The following is a 25,605-nucleotide window of genomic DNA, read 5'->3' on the forward strand; positions in this document are numbered from 1 at the left end:
AGCATGGCGGGCCGCACTTGGCCCGCAGGCCGTAAGTTGTGCACCCGTGCTGTAAAGGAACACAGAGGACAAGACAGTTTCACAAAGGAAAGGGATGCACTCTCGATGCACTCTCGATACTGACAGGAGGGTAGTTAGTAATGCAATCAACTGGTCAAGGTTATTTGATTTCAGCACCAAGGGAGCAAGGGGTCGTAAATGTCACCAAGGGCCTTCGGAGAAGGACCCGGTGGACAGAACCACAATGTACCTTGTGCTTGAGATGATCTTGATGCTCAACAGCGTTGAGTCGGTTCCAGGATGCTTTGCAGCTCCAACAGCTGCGGGTATCAGGCGGCAGGCAGTTTGGCAAACGAAGCTGGATGGACGGCTGCAGACTGGCCTACAGGGTCAAGAATCAATGTCATTTTGTTGGTTGGCGGATCTGGAACACTGGTCGAGGCGTCTCGGACGGGTTTAGTGACTGCAGCATGACAAGTCAGTGGCGGTTCAAGAGCTCGGCTGCCTCAAAAATGTCCTTAAAAAGAGGGACGCTGGATGATGCTTGTGTGGCACTACTCTTAGCTTCTTTGCATGGCTTTGTCCTTTCAAGGCGGATGGCCCAAAGCTCAGGAGGGTGTAAGCAGCCAACGGCCATGTCCTTTATCCAGAGACTCTCCGGCACTTCCCACCTAGGAAGCTTGACATCAGAACCTAGCTGGGCACGCTGTGCGCTGGCTGTGTACCGGTTCTGGAGCTGCTGGATGGATGCTCTGAGTCCGGTATCTCCCTCTGTTCCCTGGGTGATGTTTAGGGGAGGGATCTTGCTTCCCTCTTGGAAATCCTGGCCTTCCTACACTGGCAGAAGATGTAAGGCAGACTGTACCTTCAGCCATGGTCCAAATGACTCCTTCTTCTTACTCCTTTTGAGGTTGTTGGATGATCTGCTAAGTGAGGAGCTCAGCCCTCTTTTAAAGCTAAATGGGCGCCAATGATTGGTGCAGGCTAAGCCTACCTTAAGGAGCCAATCCTGGGTCCTTACCAACAATCTTCTGTTATGCGTGAGGCCAGGACCAGAGTGCTTTGCAACAGGAAAGGTAAGAGGTGACAACATGTACTCCTAAGTCCCACCCATCTTCTTGTCTGGTGTAGATCAAAGTGTCTCTCTGGTTAACTGAGCCCTCTGTGGCTTTTGATCAAAGCGTAGGCGTCCCTTGAGGTTTGTGGTCAGAACACACTTCGATCTCCCTCAAATCACATACATCGTCCCTCTGAAAGGGGATCCGCTGTGCAGGGGCTGCCTACGGTAAATAGTGGAGCCAGACATGCCATTCACTGTCCTTCATACAGAGGGGTGGGAACTAGCTTCAAGTTGGCACATTGCATATCCAAGAGGTGTGAGTACTACCCTCCTCTTGTCCATTCTGCGATTGAGCCCGATGCAGGCCTATTCCAATTAACTCCTATTAGTATGCGCTGCCACCAGCAGTTTAGACAATAGGAACGCAGATCCATGGAGCATTTGATATTTTAATTAGGCTGCCCATGACCGGAGGAAGGTGTTGCCTTCCCCCTTCTTGAGATGCTTTGATGTACCTCTGGCTTTCAGATTCCAGCTGAACCTGACAGGGGAGGATGGTGCCTGTGGCTGTGTCGTAGCAGACTATGCGTTTGTTGTGCGTGAGCAGGGAAAATGTGTGTGGAATGGCCATACACATTCAGAGGCTGCTCTCCCATCATTCATTTTCATTTCAAAAATCAAAAAAGCCCAGGCGACTACAAATCTTTTTATTAAATTACTCTGATTCTACAACCATATATTTTTGATGGATCACATATGGAATATTTTATTCCGAATGTGCTAGAGATGAAATTGCATCTTTTTTTATTTTTCTGCATGCTTTGCATAATGTAGATCTCTTTAAAATGTATTTGTTTTTTTGGTCAACTGTTTTGCTCATGAGATTTTTGTAATGTATAAAAAGCCTTATTGGGCTATATTATACTTACAAATAAATTAACAAAAATGAACATATTTGTACCAAAGTTCTGGGGTCTTGGTAGTCTGGTGCACTCCATGGACCAAGGATCCACTCTCCACCTCCGTTTTGACATCTAGCTAGGGTTCACTCTCCACCTCAGTTTTGACATCTAGCTAGGGTTCACTCTCCACCTCCGTTTTGACATCTAGCTAGGGTTCACTCTCCACCTCCGTCTTGACAATTAGCTACTTATTGCAGACAATCAGGCGAGCAGTTCAGCAGGACACAGTCTTTGACTACAGTTTTTTCAGTTGTGCTCCTTCCTCAATATGCCTCACTGATTACGGTGTGTCCTTCCAGGACCGGGTGCTCACTAAGACCTAGTGCTGCTTAGTCCATGCCTTGGTGTAAGGGTCTCCTGGGATCTCTTCAAAGTCACTGTCTTTACGAAACGTGCATGCTGGGATTGCTTGGCTAAGCTGCATCTTTTCCATCTTCTGAAGTCCTTGCACATATTCCCTATCGGGAACATTTTAGAGAGATGGATCAAATGTACCATGGTTTTCGTTCATGGCATGTGCTTCATCTTCTCTGAGAGGTTCAAGGGCTGGTTAACACTGCTTAGGAATGTAGGTCTTCCACGCAAGTGCGTTCCCTTCCTAAACGTTTAACATGGCTATATCATGCCACTAGCTCTGAAGTAGCTTCTACCTTTGCATCTTTGAAATCTGTTTTGGGATGGGGGTAAATCAGACTTCAGGGCCAAGGTTTCCCTTTCGATTGACCCAGCAATTCCAGACTCTACTCTGCCTGCATTGGTGAGGCATTTGGGTACCTGTTAATCTTTGCTGATTTTTTGGGGGGGATCCTTTAGGGTTTATAGTGATTTTTTCGAAAAAAAAAAGTTTCGAATGACAAAACATTCGAAAACAAAGTTTCGAAAACAAAGCTCTGACAACCTATATTTAACCTAAAAAAAATGCTTTTCTTTCTAAACCAATCCATCGACAATAGACATGGACTGGTTTCAACTGAAATGCACTTTCACATGTTTAAAAGTAGCACTTCAATGTTTTTTTGTAACGTTAAAACGTTACATGGAGCTGTCCAGTGCTGAAATTTCACCACTGGCCAGCCCCTTGTAACGTTTTAATGTCTTGTGTATATTGGTAGGGGGTTCCTCCCCAGAGCCCCCCCTAACCCCACGCCACCCCACCCCCCACACCCATCCCCCAACCCTAACCCAAGCCCTGGCCCCAACACTAAACCCCAACCCTAACCACTAATCCTAGCCCCAACCCTAGTCATTTGTTTTAAACCGATTCGGTATGATAATCAAATTTTTTTCAAAAAAATGACTTCGAAAAAAATGTCTTTTTGACAAAGTATTCACAAAGTTTGTATTCGAAACTTTGTGTTTCGAAAAAATGACTGGATACCATTCTTTAGCAATTGCATTCATGGTTTATGATGTTTGCCCTCGGTTCCAACCCCTCCCCCACCTGGAAGGGTCCACTATTGAGTCATTCTGGAGGCCAGGGGGGGGGGCTTGGCAGCTGATGAGTCTAAAGCAGTCAGGCACCCTCCATGTTTTCTATTTAAGCAATAAGCCCCAGGCTCGGGGTGCATTACCTGAAGCAGTAATTACAGGCCTGAGCAATGCAAGGGCCCTATCGCAGGCCCCAGAGCATAACCTAAAGCAGTGATGCTCCCCCCCCCCAGCGAGGGGCTTATTGCACTACGCGTAGCCCCTTCTCCGTTTCCATGACGGCCATTCAAAATTGAAAAAAAAATAAACAAAACAAGATGGGCACCATGGAATGGAAGAAGAGACTACATGTAGTCCCTTGTCCATTGCCATGGCGTCCATTGCCGGGTCTGAAACGCGCGGAAGGACAGAACCGCAGCTAAAGGGGTGGTGGGAGAGGAGATGTGGAAATGGGGGTGGAAGGAAGGGGAGCGATCCCTTACCGGTGATCCGCTGGGGGAAGATGACCGTCTCCAGCGTTGAGCAGGCACGGAGCGACGGCTATACCGTGTGATAAAGCCACCGCTCCGAACCTCATCATTGGCTGGGAGATCTAAGCCATCCCCCGCTGGCTACTAATTAACATTCTTCTCCTGTGTCTCCTATTCACCTAGTAAGGTGGGGGGGGTCTTTAGTGTTCTGCTCCTTGCACTAGCCACCTTTGAGATTTTGGAGATTGTCGATTTAATCCCTCCTATTTTAAAATACTATTTCAACTATTTATTACTTTCTAGCAACCAAGATGTGCCACTTTCCTAGCGCTGTGATATCGCCGGGTCTGAGCACTATTTACAAATTCAATAAATAATTAAAATAAAGATGGATTGCCGTTTTAATTCATAGGAAGCCTTTCATGGTCTTAATGATGGCTTTCTAAGTTTCACTTCATCTTTCCAATAGGAACAGTTTCTACTATGCTTGAGGCTTTCAGACTAACTTCGTATTAGCTGAAAATGGTTCCTTGAGAATTCAGAAAATTGTTGTTCCGTTTGGTTAGTCTAGCTCCTGGCCTGTTGGCTGCTGATTGGGCCAGACAACGTTTTCTCATGCTCGTTCTTGTATAGAGGCTTTCTTTCTGGTTAGCGGGTGGATGGTTTATTTATATACAGGGAAGAACAATGCTCTTTTGATCACAAGAGAACGTACAGTAGATATCAGATTTCACAGGAAGCTGTGAGCTTCTTACAATGGGGTGAGTTCGAGTGACATTCTGACCAGGTTGTGGAGGGGAGTAAATGGAAAAGTCACCTGGGTCAATACATGGGTGGACTACATAGATTAAAGAAAATCAACATTTAACAATTTATTTAACCAAATTAGCCCTTTACCAACCGAACACTGAGATTTCACCCGGACCCAAAACGATATACAAGGAAAAACTTGGTGGACCCTCTTTCTCTCACCTGGCAGCAAAAATTTGGAACACCCTCCAAAAACAAATACAAAATAAAAAGGACCATCTAAAATTCAGGAAACATAGCTCTTCAACCCAGAACCAAACGAAATAATCTATAAAAAGAAAAAGGATTGACGGCACCCAAGCCAAACCCCTTCACTAGGCAAAGCCCAAGAGACAGGGACCATAGCTGGAGACGAAGGAGCATTAATCACGAACTAGCACCTGACAGGACAGGGACCACTTAGAATTTTCAGGGAGGGGAGCGTGCTCTAAGAGCTGTGGGAAGTGATGCCAGGCAGTGCCCACTTACAACCAAAGAGCAACTCACAACCTTAGCAATCTCAACCCAGGGCGGTGGAGGCCCACACCGCTGTCCAGTGTCACCTGTCACCACAGATCACTAGACAACCACAGCGACATACCACCACCTTGCACAGAACCCGGCGAATGAACCACATAGGAACGATCCAGCAGACAGCAAGGGCAAAGACATCCAACGTAGATGTCCAAAATAACGAGTTAACCCCACTAACCCATCTGCTAAAACTTCAACTCTCTGCACACACCTCTTAAACCCTAAACAAACACAACCACTTCTTGCACAGCAAACCACAAGCACTTCACTACATTGCAACAACAAACAAACCGCAAATAATCTCGCACAACAAAATATGGGAGCCAACAGATCCGTAAACCGCACCCATGCTCAGTGAACGGTGCTAACCGAACTGAAGCTGCCAACGGGACATCACAAATCTCGCTCTACCTTTATCCCGCTACACCCTACTAACCGACCCCACCCTCTTACCTTTCAGATCCGCCAAAGCGCCCGGGGCCCACACCGGTGATGATAGTGTGCAGTATAAATATCCTTTAACATAATTTAACATTAGACATTTTTAAGTACAGGTAGTTGGCACGGCCCCCTGTGTCAGGGTAGTGGCCATGATGGATGAAGTGCTAGGGTGTAGGCAGAGAAATTCAGGGACAGAGGTGGGTTAGAGTCAAGGGAAACCTTTTAGCTTGAAGGCAGATGAGAGGGTAGGTAGGTCAGGAGTGTAACTCTGAGGTGAGGAGGGAGGCTTTCCGTTTTTATTATGATCACCGTTATTGCAGCTTTGCAACCCTGTGTCTTTATTTCTACTTGGATGGTCCGAAGCTGGTCCTTCTGCTTTGGTATTCTCCTCTTATGGACTGCGATGAGGAAGAGGGATATTGGGGCAGTGGCTAGATTACTTATCGGAATCCCCATTCTCCCTACTCTTAACTCTTCCTCGAGACAGCCGTTATAATTATCCCCCATAGGGTCAGTGGTTTAGCCCCGACTGTGCAGGTTTGGGCAATATTCCGGCGGTTTCTGGGTAATCCAGCCCCTTCATACCTAAACGGGAGATCTGGGCAGGACTGACCTTGAAAAGCGTTGCACACATTTAAAGCACTCTGGGTTCTTCTCAAGAATTGGGATCCCCCTCACTTGATAATGATATATGATATGATGAGGCATTTATAACGCGCCTATACACAAGTGTTTCAAGAGCTGTGTGAAGGTAGAGTAGGACTGTGATTAATAAGGATTAGCTGTAAGTAATCCAGGCATTTTGTGCTGTGAGCCCGTGTGGACTCCATTTCTACATGGCGCCGCGTCCTGTCCCCTGGTGCGCCCTATTCCTCGTGTCGGTGAAATGTTCCACTCTGCGCTGTCTCCGATGTGCCTGGGGCCCCCCAGGGAAGCAGTTTGTTTTTAGAGCCTTCTTTTTCCTTCCTTGCAAGAAAAGGTCCCTCCCTTCCTTATGATTTCTGTTCGGGCCATAGAGAGGGAAAGATGTTTGATGGACAGCTTTAGGCCTGTAATAATGTGAGCATCGGTGTAACCTTCACCAGGACCTGATGGGGCGGCGAAGGCGCAAAGGCCAGGGATGGAGACATAACGCCAGTTTCTTTTTGGAAGGCATTCGGGTGCATTTAGTCACAAAATGCAACAGCAAAAAGGTGCATGCCATCAAAGTATATGGAATGCACCATATTGTTGTCAAAATGACTAATTTGAGCAAGGGTTGTCCCAATGACTAAATTGGGCAAGGTGTGGCTGTGGCCATCTCCCCCATGTCCTGGGAAAGGCACTGAGGGAACCAAGGTGATCCCAGTGCACTGACCAGACGCCCAGTCCTGTTCGCCCCCGCTGCTTTGCACCCACCAGAGCAGCACCTGCAATAACAACTTCACAATTCTATGCGCTACCTCAGAAGGAAAATCTCTCTGCCAGTGTCGGTAATTGTTCAGCCCAGTATGCAAATCATGCAATGTACCCCAACATACCAGCACAGTGCCGAGGATCGACCCCTAAGGGGTACCGCCCCCTTCTCCTTGCATTACACTCCATGGCACCAATACCTAATAGTCGATGACTCCTCACATCGTTCCATGGCCATTTATAGCGAAAACAATATCTGGCGGGTGCCTGCAGATTCCCAGGGCAGAGTCTAGCTTGGGCGCGATTATTCACTCCTCCTCCAGTCCGTCGCCCCTCTTTGCACTCTACTTCTTCTTTCACCTTCTGCTTTTCTAACACATGGACGGATGGCCAACGATGATGCCATCAACCTGCACCTGGTCATCTACAGGTAAAACCATGACGTGTTCTTAGTGAACCCCTTGATACACCCACTGCGTCTGCTACGCTGATGAGGGGGACGCGTTCCCGCTCCCCCTCAGCACCTCGCTCGTCCCGAGGGGTCATGTGTCCAAAACCACTGCGCAGCCAATCACGCAGACCGAAATCACGACCCACGCCGTGTGAAGGCCCGCCAAATACCTGTGCTCCCACGCCATGATGGCCCAGGACTGAGTGCTACCCCTGTTCTCCACCATGCGTAGGCTTATTATGCCTCATGCCATCAGAACCCCTGCATTCAGTGTCGCCCCAGCTCTGCCATCGCCCTGTGCGAGATTGTGCCCCCTCCCCCCCCCCACTTCCCGCCCACGGCAAGCGCAGAACAGCAGGGGGCGCAGTTCTGTTGTTCGGCTGAGCTGGGCAATATAACAGAGCCCCCTGATGTTCTTGTAAAGTGTTTAAGGACGCCTTGACGCCAGCTCAGGGTTGGGTAAATGGCGTCTGTTAAAGAATCACTTCTTTAAGGCACTGTTTACAGGATATTGAGCTGGAGGCAATGCGCTCTTCTTTGGCTGAGCCCTGGGGGCGCCCTTGGGCGGCTGCACCCTCTGAGCGCACCTTCAGCCAGCGCTGCCTACACTTGTAATTACCCAATACTCATTTTGATTACATGCACTGCTGTAATAGCTGACGACCTAATGCACCCATAAATCTATCCCTCACTCGTCAGTACGTGTTCCTATGCAGAGGCATTTTCTAGAACTGTGATCAATGCATCAGCGCCCCCTATATCCTCCCCACCATTAAGAGTTACTTCTCTCAATGCTCTTGTCATGACCACTCCTTCCCTCAATATGAGCCCCACACATCTGCCTTCCAAGCCCACACCTCCGCCTTCTGTCATATACTGCATCTGTACTCAATCAGACCTTGGTACCTTGATCCCGCCACAAAAATCATCTGCTACATTATGTCGAGCTTGTGCACTCAATTCATGGGCCCTATGTCCTGCACTTGAAGAATGCCCGCCACGTAATATCACGGGGCACACCTTTGCTTTGGTTTCGGCCCTCACTCATGTGTACGCCATGGATACGGGGAGAAACCCCTCTCCAACCGCCATCAGCTCCTAACCGACCCCCACTCTGTGATTGTGTGCCATGGTTACCAGGAGAAACCCTTCTCCAAGTGCCATCAGCCCCCCACACACCACCTTAAGGCTCCATCACTTCCCGATCCCTACTGGGCACTCCAACTCTTTTTGCCCACATGTTCTGCCATCTAGCCCGCAGTACCCCTCCAACCATCGCTTCATAATCGTGTCCGACGGGTATGGAAATTATACCTTATCACCCAAGCCTGCTCCTCCCTTCTCCTACACACCTACAGGGGCTGAACTGGTCAGCAAGCACCTCAACTCATTTAATCTGCAGCTTGTGATTCGCCTCTTGGGCAGTCTGCTCTGTCATAGACCACATCCTTGCTATGAAGGACCTGTCTAGGCTCCTCCAGCGACTGCCTTTCAGACTATGAGGACATAGCATCTAGATGCGCAAGCAGATCGAGATCAGTGCTCCTCGCGTATCATGCATCAGTGTTCCGATATCGGAGTTAGGTTGAAAAGTGGGTGAATTAATTTGTTAATTTACACTTTGTGAGGAACCTGAGGGCGTCCTCACTTCTTTTTCCCTGGGATCCTCCTCTCAGGTGGCCAGGGAAAGCCTATTGTTTTTGGATCCCGACCCTGGGGGGGGTATGCGACGGAGGATCACCTGGGTGGAAGGACCTTGGGGAGTGGGGAGAGGACATCCTTCGATGAAACATGGTATTCCCCGTTCACTTTTCACACTGAACCCACTAACCCTAAAGCCTTTGTAGGTTTCTATCAGCCCTTTCCCTTTTCTTCCCTCTGAACTGTCCCCCAGAAACACAACTTTAGGACTGGGACAAGGAAGAGACGCTCTGGGAGTACACATCCTCATGTGACTAATACACAGGCATATAACAGACGAAACAGAATTATACATGCTCCTTTTATTAAACCAGAAAGTTCCAAACACCACTCTGGTACTGAGACAATGGAGAGGGCTATGGAGAAATAGTGATGTAACAACAAGGCATGTCCAACTAATGGGCTCCTCCATAGTCATGAAATTGAGCTCAATGACCCCCACCGGAGGTCACTTAACACATCTGATGGATATAAACATGCCCGCAGCACTGAGAGAAGGAGAACGGGCGGGAGAGAAGAGAGCCGGAGACCCAGGTGCCGGAAGCTGTTGGGCAGGAGAAAGAGACGCCGGGGCCGTGGTCGGTCATGAGACGGTCTGGAGGTCCTGGTATCCTCCTGAACGGGACCACGCAGCAGGAGCTGTGAAAGTCCCATTGACCTCAGCCACCGCTGGAAGCCAGGAGGGCGAGTGGTGCTCTCTATGGATGCTGCAAGGGAGAGGCAGAGATTGGGGAAGCCGGAAAGCTGAAGGAGCATTGAGAAGCCCGTTGCGAGGGACGCCAAGCACAAGGAAGCTGCCGTGTGCGACCAGTGACTGTAAAGCAGGGAAACACTCATACCAGGGTGCTTAGGTAACTTATAATGAAATCCTTTTTGAACTGAAACAAGTACTTTGAAATACTGAGTGTACTGAAAGTCATTGAAAGCACTTTTGAATGCTGCACAGAGTGAAAAGGAAGTTGAACACTCGTGAATGGAGTGAAAGCAAAGTATTACACGTGGCAGATACACAGAATGTATTGTTTGAAACAAGTATTGGCAAAGTCAAGAGAATACCAAGAATGGTATGAAAAGGAGAAACCAAGTGTTGGCCCAAAGCTATGAGGCGCCCAAGAAGTACAGGGTAAGAGGAAGTCTGTGTTGGCAAGAGCCAGAGGAATACATAAAGGTTTAACGAAGTGTATGGTGACTAAACAAGTCACGGTACAGTGTCTAAGGAAGGTGACACTGGGGAATCTACTAAACATCACTGTCAGATGGAAGCAGTGGATGATTATTGGTGAAAGCAGTAAGAAGGGGTATCAGTTGTGTGACCTGTAATGGGTGGACTGTGTGGTCCGACAACTGCGCCTAGACCTGCACGGAAAAGCAAATATAAGTATGTATAAAGAAACAGGTGTTCGGCAACAGTCTTGTATGTGAATTCGAAGTTAAGAAACAGAACTGTCTAAGTGAACTGGTGAAAGTATTGATATCAAAGGAGCTGGGAAGTGTCCCAAGGAACTGTTGTTTTTTTTAAAAGCTGGAAGAATTGAACTCTTGGGGAAGGGAGCCCCGATACTTTGTGAACTATTTTGAACTTGGGGAAGGGGAAGCTGATCCCAAGCCAAGAGCTGGAAGAAGCTCTGAACTTTCTTTTGGAGGCTATTGTTTTTGATGCTGACATCCCTACACATTGCATACAGTTAGTTGTGAGGGCAAGCATAGATTTTGGACACAGCCAGACATTTGATTTAAACTTCCGGACACAGACTATCCTTAGTTTTCTTTAGGTAGGGAAATCCCACCTTAGCATATGGCAAGTTAGGCCTCAGTCCATCCTGTATTTTAAGTTAAATAAAGCTTTTGAGAACACATTTGAATCTTTTGTCTGTGTTTACTCCATGATGCCTTCACAACTTCTAAAGGAAATCTTAACTAATACTGCTTGACTGCATGTTCAGAGAGTGCACATGGACCCCAGCTGGAAGATCCTCCACAGGGTGCATCATGGGTAATCAGTCCCAGCGCGTGATTGTGATGTATCCGCAGCACTTGGGATGGGAATTCTAGGTATAAGGAAGTGCTACTGAATTGCAGTGCTACCTCTAAATGTTGGCACTTCTCTGCCCTCAACTTGACCTTTTTCCGGTTCCTTTCTTCATTCACCTTCCTTCTGCTACAAACGATATGCAACTTTTTCTCATTTTGTGTATCTCCTGAGTAGTTTGTCCCCTGGGGGCACTCGTAAGCCAGTACAGCATTGCAATTGTGCAATAATGAGGTAAAACAAGGCTTGTGGGGGAAGTCAGTCAGAAAATGCACCCTGAGGCTTTGGACATTTCATTGAAAGTGAAGTGCAGACCCTCTGAGGCTCATCGTCTGAAAAGGCCTGGTTGTCCCACCAGCTGTGCTGGATAAAGGAACATTAGCTGGAGGGGTCTTGTTGAGCCCTTAATCTGTGGTGGTTCTTGTGTTCGGGAAGGAACATTGGTCTGAAAAACATTACCTGGATCATTGGCTATACAACATTGTTGGTCATTGGGACTAGAGTAGAGTTGCTTTCTCTCAGGATGCCATTGTAAATCACATAGTATGGCTAACCCCTATTAAGGAAAACAAAAGGGGTGATGGCTGGAAGGTTTAAAATTAAGGATCAGGTAAATGAGTCAGTCCTTGTAATGTTCCTGTATGTCATTGATTTTTGTTTGAGTTTACCCAGCACTGTTATTATCCAATGGGAGTAAATAATTCCCCCCTCCTATTTGTATTTTCAGAAATGTCACAAGTAAACGTGAAGAATTACAGCTCAAGACTCGTACGAGAGGTGCTGCACAGGTAATAAAACTGAAGTTCTCCTTACTTTTACGATAGTCCATACCGAATTTTCAGATAAATATATGTTTCATTATGTTGTAGTTTGTGGAATCTGACCTTGAAGAAGAGGCTTTTTTATGGCTCTTCGTCTTAACTTGGTTGCCCACAATGCATGCATGGGTGTAGAATTACATCGTCGCTCTGCCGCCGGTGATTGGGCTTTCCATGTCTTCAACCAATGTTATATCAGCCCCATGATTCATCACGTCTGGTTAGCCATTATATCACATTTTTAAATGTAGACTAGTCGGGTGTGCTACCGATTGCAACCACACTTTCCTCCTAGCCACCAACATTGGTGTCCACATTGCATTTTAATAGCCCGAGAGGCCCTTTAGTAATGTATTACATGGTTTCACTTTATAGGTCTATTTGCAAGTTGTATATGAATTTGTTGTGCTGTAGTTTTCTGTGGAGTAGAATATTTTTCTTGTCAATAATGCCATCTTGTTTGTACTAAGTGAATTATTTATGTCTTTGACCAATGAAATGTTTTCCTTTACGTACCCAGCCTTGCTGAAAGTGTGCTTATGCGCGCCACCTTTTATTTTCACAGGGAGTCTTAATAAGTGACAGGTGTACATTATTAGAGCCACATTTCTGACTCTGCCTGACCTAATTACAGGGACAAGGCCAATGCAAGTCAGGGGAGGTAATCCTTCTGACCTCATTCCTCATCTTCCTTGGTGTGCAGTACTTTTGTCAAAAATTACTGTGGAGGAATTATGGGATTTGTAGTTTCTCACAAAATAAACATGGATATGGGTTAGATGGGTTGTGGAAAAAGGGGGATACCATGTCTTGCCATTGGGGGATTCTCCCCCACTCCCCGAGGACCCCCAACCCAGATGATCCTCCCTCGCTTGTCCACCCCCAGGGTCAGGATCCCTTTCCCTGGCCACTTGAGTACAGGATTTGCGGGGACTAGGTTGTGAAACACCTTCTGGTTTTGTACAGTGACCATGTGCAAGAGTGTGTGTGTGTGACAGGCCGAGTTCATGCATGCATGCATGCATTTGTAATGTGCATCACACCGCGCGCGGTGTACAGTTGACATTCCGCCATACATTGTAGGTGCAACCGTGATTTACACTGACAGTGCCTGTATATTACACATGCAGCATCATGAAAATGATTGACAGCATGAATGTTACCCCATATTTTTGTGTAGCATCTTGAAGGTGATTCACACTGGCAAGGTTGACCGTATGAATGCAGTTATATATTGTGGGCCCAGCATCATGAAATTGATTTTCTGTGCCAATGCTTGCAAACAGAGAGGCAATGTTCACATATTTGTTACTGCTGCTTTAAAGAAACTGGTTTTCAGTGCCAATATCTGCATGCATTGTGGGCGTACCTTCATGATAGTGATTTCCAGTGAGAATACTCTAAAATACTGTGGTGGCTGCATCATGAAAGTGATTTGCATTGGGAATGTTGCCCTGTATTGTGAGTGCAACATCATGAAACAGATTTATAATAGTGACTCATAAATGTTTGCACTATACAGCTGCTTGATGTTACCAGTGATGAGAATCCTTGAGGCAGTATTGTTTCCTCTGTGGACATTACTGTGATATGGGCATGCTGTTAAGGTGTTGTGATGGCCCTGCTCACCAGAACAACAGAGGGCTGCTCCGCAGCTAATGAAGAAAGACATAGACACCAGCTATTCACGTGCAACCTACTTTATTCAGTATCTTAACCTAACTGCCTGTGCCCCGGAGCCCCGACCTAGCCCAGTGTCTCTTCCAGTTTCTTGGACCAAAAGGTGGCCCCTCCCCTAGCACACCGACTTGCTGGGCTGTCCCCCCTGTGCATCACAGGTGTGTTACTAATATATCTGTTCGTTTCTGAGCTCAGTCAGTTGTACAGGCTGCTCCGGGATGTTCAGTCTGTTGTACATACAGCTCTTGGCAATCAGTTCGTTGTAAATATAACTCAAGAAAATTAAGTTGTTGGCGCATGCAACTCTGGATGGTATGGTATGGTATGTCATGGTATGCCTATACAGTTCCGAGCAGCGCAGTTCATTTGTACACGTCTCTGAGTGGTGGAGTTCAGTTGTGTTTGCTGATGTGTTTGCTCCAGCTCTGAGTGGCAGGGCTGTGTCATCCGCACACACGGCTCTGTGCTGAACGGTGGAGTGCAGTCAGTGCAGAGTGAGCTTCACTCCCGCAGCCGCCCTCCCGTGCTTGGTTGGTTCCCTTGGGGGTGCGTGCATGGCATGCAGCGCGCGTGTGGTGCTCGGGCCCCAGGCCCCTCGCCACGCGGAGCAGCGAGTGTGGATCGCCTGGCTTTCCAGTGCGCTGAATAGCGGGCCCGGGAAACGAGACGCAGGGGAGCGCCGGCCGGCGCCCACGGTGTCCCCTTCCACTGGCACGGAAACACGAGCCCTCTCTTTCCACACACGGCGGCCGGGCGGAGGCACCCGACGTGAGAGCCGCCGCCCTCCGCCGCCCAGGGCAGCTGCTAGATATTGAACATCAACACCAACGTAGAATTCCACAAGACACTGGATCTCTTTTTTTTTTTACATCTTAATTGAAAAGGTTTTTACTTAAAACGTTTCGTGCATTTCATGTAAACAAACACCATTCCCACCATCACTTATAGAGGCAACATTGCACTTTTAAAGGTGTTTGGCATCAAAACTGTCAGTCTTGTGCTATTAAGAACGGTGTACAGTCAGGGTTCCTGAAGGAGAACGCGCAGCCTTGCCCAGAGTATGGACACCACTGTGTAAGCCATATTTTCACCAAGAGTGACCAACAGTGGCATATTCCCAAAGGCAGCAGTTAGTAATGTGAGTATGAAAAACTAAAATCGATTAACCACTAAAAAGAACATAGGATAGCATTCAGTGACCAACATTCTCGGCACACAAAATAAGCCGGTTTGCACAATGCTTCCTAGCAGGATAGAGATATGTGCAACACAAACGCATGGTCAAAGATGTTGAAATACCCAGAATGCTATATGGACATCGCTTAGAAGTGGCCCCTCAACCTCCACAGCATTGGAATTGAGTTCTCTTGTTAACAGGAACATATTACAATCTGATCTGCCCGAGTATATTAATAGAATAAGAATAACCTTCCCACCCCCCAGTGACTCCTATACTTGACTCTACCACACTTCTACCTTATGACTAGAACTTCAGCCCTGCAGAGCTGGACTTAGAAAGGGGCAAAGGCCAAGCGTGCCCTTCTCGCAGAGCCAGAAAACATGCGCCAAGGCCCCGACGGGATTCGAACCTGCAGTGTGTAAAGGGGCGTTGAATCGGCTGAGCTGGCTTGCTGTGGTGCTAGCATGTTATGTGCTGTTTTCTTCAACCTTGCCCTTACCAGCCTCTGCCTCTTGGTGTCACGATTTCAAAGTGACATAGAGACGAAGGTTGTTTCACACATAACTATTCTGTACACACTTAGCCCTTACTACCTTTAACTGTCCAAAAGAGCATAGTTCAGAGGATTCATGTTGCTACGGACACACATAACATCATCTTCCAATCAAGATAGGGTAGAGGCGGAAAATGTTACACATATACTCGTTTTTGTTTAAACTATTTCTATAAAGGTTCATATATTTGTCAAGTTATTTATTATGATTCGTGTACCTTATAAGTCACCTCTTTACATCTTTTAAAGCAAAACATGAACACATTTGTGCCAACTAGACTAGGAAGATGTGGTCAAGTCCCTAAGTTCTCAACTGGTCTTACATCCCATTAAACTAAAGTGTGTGATCCTGGGCAATTTGTTTTGAAGGTGACGACGGAGAAAACCCCAAAAAATGGAGAAGGCGCCCCAATAACTTTAGAAAAACAGAAAGTTGATGGCTGGAAGGTTTTGAATTACTCATAACCACGGGCAAAGCTCTGGGCAACCCTCCAGACCATCGTTTTTCAGCCTGCCAAGCCACCACAGAAGGGGAAAAACCATATGCAAATCAGGCTTGGTCCTACCCCAAAAGGGGCAGTCCAGCCCAAACTGCTAAGTCACATCCCTTCTGCACGAGACCACAAGCATCCCCAGACATGTTTCAGCCTTGCTGGGCGTCATCAGTGAGGAGTAGCTTGGGTCTCTAGGCCCGGCAGACTCGGGACCCACCTCTGGGCATACCCGTCCCACTCGGGATGACTTTAGAAAAACAGAAAGTTGATGGCTGGAAGGTTTTGAATTAATCATAACCACGGGCAAAGCTCTGGGCAACCCTCCAGACCATCGTTTTTGGTCTGGAGGGTTGCCCCGAGCAATGCCAGTGGTTAAGATTCAGTCTAAACCTTCCAGCCATCACCTCTTTGTTTTTGCTTTGTCACCCCGAGTGGGACGGGTATGCCCAGACATGGGTCCCGTGCCTGCTGGGCCTAGAGACCCAAGCTACTCCTCACTGATGAGCCCCAACAAGGGTGAAACGTGTTTGGGGATGCTTGTGGTCTCGTGCAGAAGGGATGTGACCTAGCAGTTCGGGCTGGACTTCCCCTTTTGGGGTGGGGCCAAGCCTGATTTGCATATGGTCTTTCCCTTTCTGTAATGGCTTGGCAGGCGAAGAACGATGGTCTGGAGGGTTGCCCCGAGCAATCCCAGTGGTTAAGATTCAGTCTAAACCTTCCAGCCATCACCTCTTTGTTTTTGCCCCAATAACTTGGGCAGGGTCCTCCTCGACTTCCTCCCCCCTGGGTAAGGGGGAGGAACAAAGAGAAGTGTGCCAAGTGCCGGAAAAGCCTGCGAAGAGCGAACAAAGAAAGGGGGCGGGCTAACCCCCATATAAGCGGCGGGCATCGAAGGCAGGAAGTATCCAGCCCCTCCGGCAGAAGGATGTCGCCCGCCGCAGCAGAAAGGAGTAATTCGTTTTCCCCCCACCCTACAGGAAGGACAGCTACGGCAAGGCCTGGTCGTTGACGTCGCAGGACGGCAAGGCAGTGTGGCGGTGTTTTTGCAACCAGTGACAAGACACAGACTGCGAATGAGCCATGGGAAAGCCGGAAGGGTCTTCGCTCTTCTCGGACCAGCGCCTAACGGCAGGGGCGTCTGGTGGTAACAATGAGAGGCTCAGCTTCCCCCGAACAAACGGCGCTCTCCCAGCCCAGAAACACCTGTAGGGGCAGGCGGGTCTCTGGCACGAAGGGATGGGGGAGTTGTGCCTACTATAGACTGTGTTAGGAAAATGGGGAATCAAGTTCTTGGACACGGAGCAGTCGCCGCACCTTCTGAGCTATTTTCACAAATGTTGGCTGTGTTTTATTATATGTGCGAAAATAAAATCTGCTGCCTTTTATGCCAAAAAGAAAGCATGTCTCATTCTGCACCTTACTGGGTGGGGAAAGTAAGGGGTAAAGAGAAATGAACAAGAGTAATGTATGTTGGCATAATAATGGACAAATGGCCGGGCTATGTCTCACTGTGCCTTATCTGCAGACGTTCTAATTCGAGCTATGCAAGTCCTATTTGTACATCAAACGCAGTAGCATCTAATAATTAAACCGCAATGTGTTGCGTCATGAACAAAACAGCAATATTAATATTCGTCCAGATAGAGATAGATATGGCAATACTAAGCAGCTGTAATCACTAGAAAGTTTTTTGGGAAGGCCGCTGGCACATGCACATCCACATCCCCTTCCCCCCCTTCCCTACCTTGCCCTGGGGTGGAGCACTGGCGGAGAATGAAATATGTAAGGGCAATGTTACGATGTGTGCCGTGGATGGCAATCGATCTCAGGCAGGTTTGGTGGTTTCCTACAGCAGCCCCTCTTGTAATTTGGGTGCAGCCAGTCAGGCAAGATAACAGCAGCAGGCAGCACAGCACATGCTATACTGGGCCTAGGAGCACCACAACGAGTTTGAGAGTGAATAACAAAAATTATTTTCCGACTAGATGCCCCTATATTACCACTCTTACTAGCTACACCTGGTGAGGCGACCCAGCGGTTTCCAGCCACTCGGACCCCCAAAACACAACTCCAACAGTAAAAAAAAAGTCACTTAAAAAACATCACCGTTGGCCCTAAAGTTGATCATTATCACATTTCCTGCAATGATAATTCTGCCTACTCCAAGCTCCGCCAACTCTGTCAGTTCTGCCCATGGGGCCCTTTGCTTTAAATCTGCCACTGACGTCCACGTGTCTTTTTTGAAAAAAAACTTTGTTTGCTTGACGTGTACAACACATTCCAACTGCTCCACTTTTCACAGTACAAAGTATTACCACAAACAATCGCGTTGTGTGATCCCCCTTTCATTCCCCAGTGCTGACGTCCACATGTCTTGCAAGCAGCAGAATTTCTGTAAACCATGGTGCCTTGGCATAAGCGTCACTTCCAATGTGTAATAATAGAACTGTCCGATTAAATCATGGCTACTGTCTGTAACTAAGGAGACTATTTGGGCATGTGGCCTCCTCCTATGCTTCCTATTTCTTGTATAAATACCTCACCTATGTGCTATACCCAGTGCCCTTTTTTGTTTCTCTAAGGTGCCTTGAAGTGATACCCACGCAATTTAGCACACTTTAAAACAAATAAATAAATACACACTGAAATAGTAAAATGTTGCCAAATGCATCAATGGAGCCTTTGGTATTCAAGCACTGGAATACCAGATTGTGCTATTACCAGATATAAGGATACTTACTTTACCGGCCTGGGTGCTGGAGTTCATTTCTGCATTCAGCTGGGTGGTAGACGTCAGTAGTGCATGCGCCCCTGGTTAGACAGGGTGGGGAGACCTCAGATGTACACCTTTCTTTTAGTGGGACGAGAAACGGGATGGCATTGCCTAAGTGCTGGGCATAGTGAAAAGAATAATGGGCATGGCCTGCGGGGGAGGGGCAAGCAGCTTAGCAAGGTTGTCGCCCCCCCAACAGTACATATTGCCATGCCTGCAAATCTGTATTTTGGGTCACTGAGCATGGCTTCAGGTGGTTTTATTTGCACTCTTTCGGTTTGTTGTAAATAAATCTCTCTCTGGCTCGGCTTGTAAATATATCACACTATCTTACTCTTGTGGGATGTTTTTACCCATGCATCCAAGCCCTACCACAAAACTGTGCATTACTGGCATTGAAAACATCATGATGGCCAGAACTCCCCAGAAAGTGCACAGGGAAACATGAAGAATAGGCTGCCACCCATTTGTGCCTATGTTTGTGAGCACAGGAGGGCACTGCCTAAAATCACCATTGGGCTACACACACAGTAGCCTGAAACCATTGGGAATGGCAATGCTGATTGCCAAAAGCAACCCAGAGCTGTTGGGAATTCATTTTCTTGATTTCAAAAATTTGCTAAAATCATGGCTCACAAGACCACTCTAAAGATTCAACATTCTTGTGGGGTATTCCACCTCACCACTCTACTGTAAGGATTCCCATCAAAACAATGTTGAGCAAGGATCATATACTATCAAGTAAAATCCCCTTTTTGAAATGGAATTAATTCAAGACAGATCCCAAAAATGGGTGCAGTACCGGCATTGGACACAAACCGGGGCTAGCGGTCTAAACTCTGACTGGGGACCTGTATTGCAGAAGCTAAACAGCATCCTGAGCTAGCTGGGACTTCAAAGGTTTGTTCACAGGAGGCAGTCTGATTCAATTAAAACAGTTCAAAGGGCCTCTGTCCATGGGAAGCATTCACACCAGCCCTTATCAGCAACAGCTCAGGAGATCACATGGTCATGCTAACCAAATGCAGAGTGGCCCCCTGGTCTGCTGACCTCAGTCAACACAATAGACTCTTTCCATTGAATAGGGTATGCAGATTTTAGGTGTTTATTGTCAACACACTGCTCTGGGAGAAGCCAGACATGTGATCTCTGACTCACCAAGCTTCTGGGGGCAGACCCAAACACTGAAGTGAAGTGAATTGAAGGCAAATATATGTTTTATAAGAATACTGATAACTAATTGTAACCAGATGACAGAAATGTACAACTTTGGGACCTTTAAAATGACACATTCACTCCCAGTTCAAGACTAGGCTGGTCGCTCTGTGATGTTCTGAGGCAAAACCCCGGGAATTATGAATGCTGCAAACACTGTATTTATGCTAGAGACACGATAACTTAGATTAATATGCTCAGGAAGAGGGTACAGGTCTGTGTAAAAATTTGATGAATAACCAATGTTGCAAAAGCTACCAAAAACGAAAATAAGTTGTCATTTTTGAATGCAAGCTCTTAGAAACATCAGAGTTGGAACAGAGACTACCTTATGCGATTATATGATATGTACATGTAATGTCAACGTCGTGTGTATCTGGGAAACCTGTTAGTTATGAAAAATTAATTTTCTAAGTAAAAGCAAAGGGGCGTTTCTTCAATAGACTGTAAGACTCTGACTCACTCTGACTCACTGCTCCCTTCTAAAATCAGGTCAAAGAGAAATCCTTGACCTATCAGATCATGAGTGGGTTGGGCATAGAAATTTAGCATCCACACCCATTTTCAAAAGACATAAAAAGAGCCACTGGAAGCCAGACAGGGACATTCATTTTCCAACCTTCAACTGAATTCCTACGCAGCACGCTGACGGAGAACTCCAGAATCCAGAACTCCAGAGATCCAGACTAACTCCAGAACAAAAACTCCAAAGAGCTGAACTCTTCAGCAGGCCTCAAAATCTTTTGCAAACTATTCAACCGCCGGGCTGTGCGGTTTGCTGCTTGCTAAGAGTCCCGTGTATCCAGAACCAGTACCTAGAAAGCAGTGCGGTATCCAGAACCCGAGATCCAGAACCAGAGAACCAGTACCAGAAACCGCCCGGAGTCCAGTCCCAACCAGACCAGACCGCTGTGAACAGAACCGGTGCCTGATTGACTCGCCGAGCAGAGAGATCCGCAGCTAAACTTGTTGACCAGATCCGTGACGAGGCCATTCCTTTCAAATTTATAGTGTGAGTACCCAGCTAGAACTGTGGAGAACCCATCTCTTAGCTTAAAATAATCTGATTCAAAACATTTGAACCTGTTTAGAACTGCATCATAAGAAATCGTGTGTTCCTCATGTTGATTCAAACCTTTCAAAGCACATCTGTCATTCCGAAACTGTAATTTCATTTCTGAAAAACTACCTTTACAAAATCATCTGTATCATTGGAACCGTGCATCCTAGGAACTAAGGTTAACTTTTATTGTAAAGCTAAGATTCCCAGCTTTCCAACAAGCTCTAAACCGACTTACTACTCCTTATAGCGCCTCCGTAATTGCGCTCGACGCACTCGAAAAAAAGTGCAGCGATTTGACATTTTGCTTCATTTCAACCACGTGTAGAAAGATCTGTCCTTTGCTTCCATTACTGAAATCCGTTTTCAACCTGATAATCCCTCATTAATCATTGTTAGTGTGGACCTGAACTGATTTAAAGTATCTCTCACTCACCCTGAACCTCTACAGTGAATTAAAATCAATTTTAGCATATTTCACTCCCTTGCAAATCACCTGAAAGTCTTTCGCCTGTGTTTCAAAATCATCCCTGGTGCTATATGCTTGCTAGGGGGGAACTGAATTCGTATTGTACTGTGATTGTATTCCTGAAGACTGTGTGTGTTACTTCCATCTCCTTACATTGCATAGGGGGGGGAGTGAATTGTCAGAGAAAAAGTGATCATATTATCTTTTGCTGAAATCATATCAAGTTTATTTCTGTACTGCCTTTTATTTATCTTTGCATCTCCTTGAAACCATAAAGCATTCTCAGCTACCTTATCCTCTATACTACTCCTAAATTATTAAACCAGTGTGCTAGTATAACATCATCCATTGTTGATCACTGTCATATGTCTAAGTGTCATATCAAATATGAATTTATTATAAAAGTGTGATATATATCTATTATTTAATTTTTCAAATAAACCTTTTTAATTTGCAAAACAAACCTACTTCTTGGCTCAGTGGGGTCAGGGGGATTCTAAGAGAGGGGTGCTATACAAGGGTTCATCATCCAGATTATAACTTGTCATAAAAATATATAAATAAGGGCTTCCCTTGAGCAATCCCAGACAAGGCACTGACTTAGTGGGAATGCTTGATTGGAGTCATTAACAGAGTGGCGGCTAGTAGCCGGGGATTCTGGATTAGATCTACCACTTGTGCAGCTTAATACAGTGTACTAACTGATAGGATACATAAATCGTGTTGGATCACCACGCTGTGCTACGCTGTGAAAACACCTCTCAAAAAGGAACGCTCTCAAGAAACGGTCTGTTTTGCAAAATAAAATACTAACTTCGGTAAGTCAGGAAGGAAATCAATTTCCAGAATGACGACACTGGTAGACATCAAAATAGCAAGAGAGCACCTCTTACATAAACTTTTTGTGAGAAGTGAATGGTCTGAACAGGACCAAAACGTATGGTTGCAGGCGATCGCACAACAGGTCACTACAACTGGGTCAGATATCTGGAGAGATCAGGGTCCCTTACATGTGGCCCTAATTAAACTATATATGGCTCCTAAAGCTAAAGATGAACACGACAAGATTGTCAGGATGGCGGCATATTTGTATCTGTATATGGGAGCCATGCAGGACAAATGTGCTGAAGGCCAAGATCTGGCAAGTAGACAACTGTTGGCATTAGAGAAGGCCCAATCTGATCTGGACTCTTCTGAGCAGAGGCTGCACAGGAGCCAGGAGTCAGAAAATGATAGTAGACAGTATATCATTAAAATAAAGGAGGATATGGATATCCTGCAACAGGAAAAGGCTGACCAGGATACCAGAATTCTGGCTTTGCAGAAGGAGCAGCAGGACAGTTTGGACTCCTTACTGCAGTGCCAGAATAAGCTGGAGCAACAGATCAATTTCAATAGGTCATGCACAGAGCAGGTAGCCACCCTGCAAATCCAACTAGACAGAGAGAAAGAGGAAAGCAATAAATTGATTTTGAAAGAGCTGGATACCTAGGCAGAGTTTGATGAAGAGCGCCAGAAAGCTGGTGCCCTTCAATGGCAGAGGGACGACCTGGCGGCACAGATGCAGGCTCTTGCTCAGGAAAGGGACACCTTAGGCCAGGAAGTCTGCCACTTAAAAAGAAAAATTCTAGAAAATCACTTCGCCCTCCAGGGTGACCTCCAAAAAGGGCATCAGAACTTGTTAGAGCACACCAGGAGGGTGGAAGATGCTCTGATAAGAAAGGAGCAGGCCAGTAGGGACGGTGCCCAGGAGGTAACCACCCTGCAGCAAAGACTGACCCAGTGCTCCAGGACCAATCAGGAAGCACAGAGGGAAAATGAGGCTCTCTGTCAGCACAATGATAGGCTCTAGCAACAGGTAGCCATGCAGGAGAGACTGATAGTCTAATAAGGCCTTGGTTGAGGAACTGAAAGCCCAGGCTCTTGCATTGCAACAGGGAGCAGGGGCTGATCGAGATGAAGTTCGCTGGGAAAGGGAAACCCCTGAGCATAACCTCAGGAGCCCTAGTTCCAGAGGCCTCCACCTCTCCCAGTCCCTGGACTCTGCCACCCCCATGTCCCCTGGCGCACATGAGCACAGGGCCACAGGGATGGCAGATTACTATCCAGCGAAAAGTTTGGGGCTCATAGGCCAGTACCACCCAGGAATGGAGGGGCGGGCATCCGGATATGGGCACCCCAGCACAGTGCAATTAAGTGGGAAACCCCAGGAGAGTAGGCCCACTAAGGGCATCCTGAAAACCTCTGCCCAGGTAGGTCAGTGGGGGGGTACCCATCAAATCCTGGCAGCAAGGAGGGATCTGAAGACTCGTCTGAGCGTCACAGGAGACCAGGTCCCCACATTCTGCTAGCCATTCCCAGGCTCGCAGAATCCGGGAAAACCTGGAAGATCAGAGGGGCACCTCTGGGAGCAGTGCTTCTGAGTCAGAGGATGAATGGACCAGGGTTACCCGAACCAAAAGGGCCAATAAGGCAAAAAGGGCCTTACTTAAGGACCCCTTAAAACTGATTAAGGCAATCAGGAGTGTCATCACGCCTTATCACAAGAACTCCAAGTATTCTGTTTGGGAACACTTGGAGCTCTTTGAGCAAATGATGGAGACTTTCTATTTGAAGGACAGCAGTAGCTGCATCCAGTACGTCAAATGGACATTCTCCCCAGAATACTCCAGTTTCTTTGCGGGGCTGGACGACCAAAATCACTCAAGATGGTCCACCTATAGGGCGGCCATCTTGAAACATTTTTCTGTTCATAGAAATCCTCAAGAGGCTCGCAAGGTAGCCTACAATTTGCAGTGTGGGGAGGATCAGGCCCCACAAGAATTTGTGCAGGAGTTAAAGCGTGCTTTTGCGCAGACTACAAAAAGGGTGCGCACGGACAGTAAAGAGTTTTTTAATACGTTTTTCCATGCCTTACCCAAATACATAATGACCCAGCTCGTGAGAGATTTTCACGAGAAAAGATCTTTAGACTGGGTCATTGAACAAGCCACCCGCATCTATGAGGTGCAGAAACCAGTGGAAAATAAGAATCGGCCCAAAAACCCCAAAACCAACAGCACCCCTGCTGCTGCCAAGGTGTGGCAGAGGTAAAGGTTGCCCCCGTTTTAGATTTGGAGATGGGGGGGGGGCCTAAAAACCTGCCTGCACCAAATAATTCGAAGCCCAGAAGGCCCTCGGGCCAGTTCAAGACAGGGAGTCAAGGAGGTAGTCCCACAAATGGGGTCCCTCGCTCCCCTGACTATGTAAGTCCCCGCTATAAGGGAAACATTCCAATCCTGGGTTATGTGTGGACTCCTCCTGCCCAAGGGGGGGATCCAACCAAGCGCCCAACCCAGGGAACTTCCCTCCACACTTCCCTCAGGAGGGCAGAAATTCACCAAAACCTGGGCAGAACTTTTCCCCCAGGTATCCACCCAACTTCCAGCCCCAAAATCATCCATCCTTCTTTCCCACTTCTCTGAGCCCAGACTACCTAATCCGGGAGAGGGGAGGCCAAGGGTGGAGGGGTACCCAAATCTTCCCAACCCGGGGTATTACCAGAGAAGGGATAGCTACCCTTCCCGGGATCAGCCCATGGGAGAAAACAGAACCCCGTATCAGCCTGAGCGGGTTTCACAGTTAGAGCGCCAGGTCCAAAATATGGCATGGGATCTGGGTCACATACTGAGGGCTCAACAGAACCCTCAGATGAGCATGCCACCGCAGAATGCCCCAAACTCAAAACAATGACGGGGGCAGCACCCCGATAACCCACTGGTTCCCTGGGAGGAGGCACAGGGGTAAGGGGAGTGTAAAGCCTTGGAGGAAGCTTCCTTCCCCACTTGTAAACAGCCCCTGGAAACCCAGGAACCGGAAACAAAATCTCCTGCCCCTGAAAGTCTGCCTCCCAAGGAGCAGGGGGTGAGGGGTACGAGAAACAAAGTACCCAAACAGACCCACTTTGTGGAGGAGATGCAGATCTTCCAATTTGAGGGAGAGGGATCCCAAGAGGATCCTAGGGAAAGGATCTTCTCCTTCAGAGATGGGGAACTCCTCCCAAGGAAAATTGGGTCCCAAGGGATTCCAATCTAGACTGGGTAGATGTGGGGATTGAGCTGTCG

The 25,605-nt window shown here is 47.3% G+C and overlaps 1 protein-coding gene across 3 annotated transcripts in view; it reads left to right on the top strand.

The window, feature by feature from the left end:
• The window catches only part of FHIP1B (FHF complex subunit HOOK interacting protein 1B), an 889,991-nt gene that overhangs the window by 182,316 nt on the left and 682,070 nt on the right, over positions 1-25,605 (top strand). For all 3 annotated transcript variants that reach the window (XM_069640430.1, XM_069640429.1, XM_069640431.1), the window contains one exon: positions 11,988-12,048. The gene's annotated coding sequence lies outside the window, so the exon portion shown is untranslated. The remainder of the gene's footprint in view (positions 1-11,987; positions 12,049-25,605) is intronic.

The sequence above is a fragment of the Ambystoma mexicanum genome, chromosome 7q (assembly GCF_040938575.1).
Source record: "Ambystoma mexicanum isolate Mex_15411 chromosome 7q, UKY_AmexF1_1, whole genome shotgun sequence".
NCBI classification, from domain to species: domain Eukaryota; kingdom Metazoa; phylum Chordata; class Amphibia; order Caudata; family Ambystomatidae; genus Ambystoma; species Ambystoma mexicanum.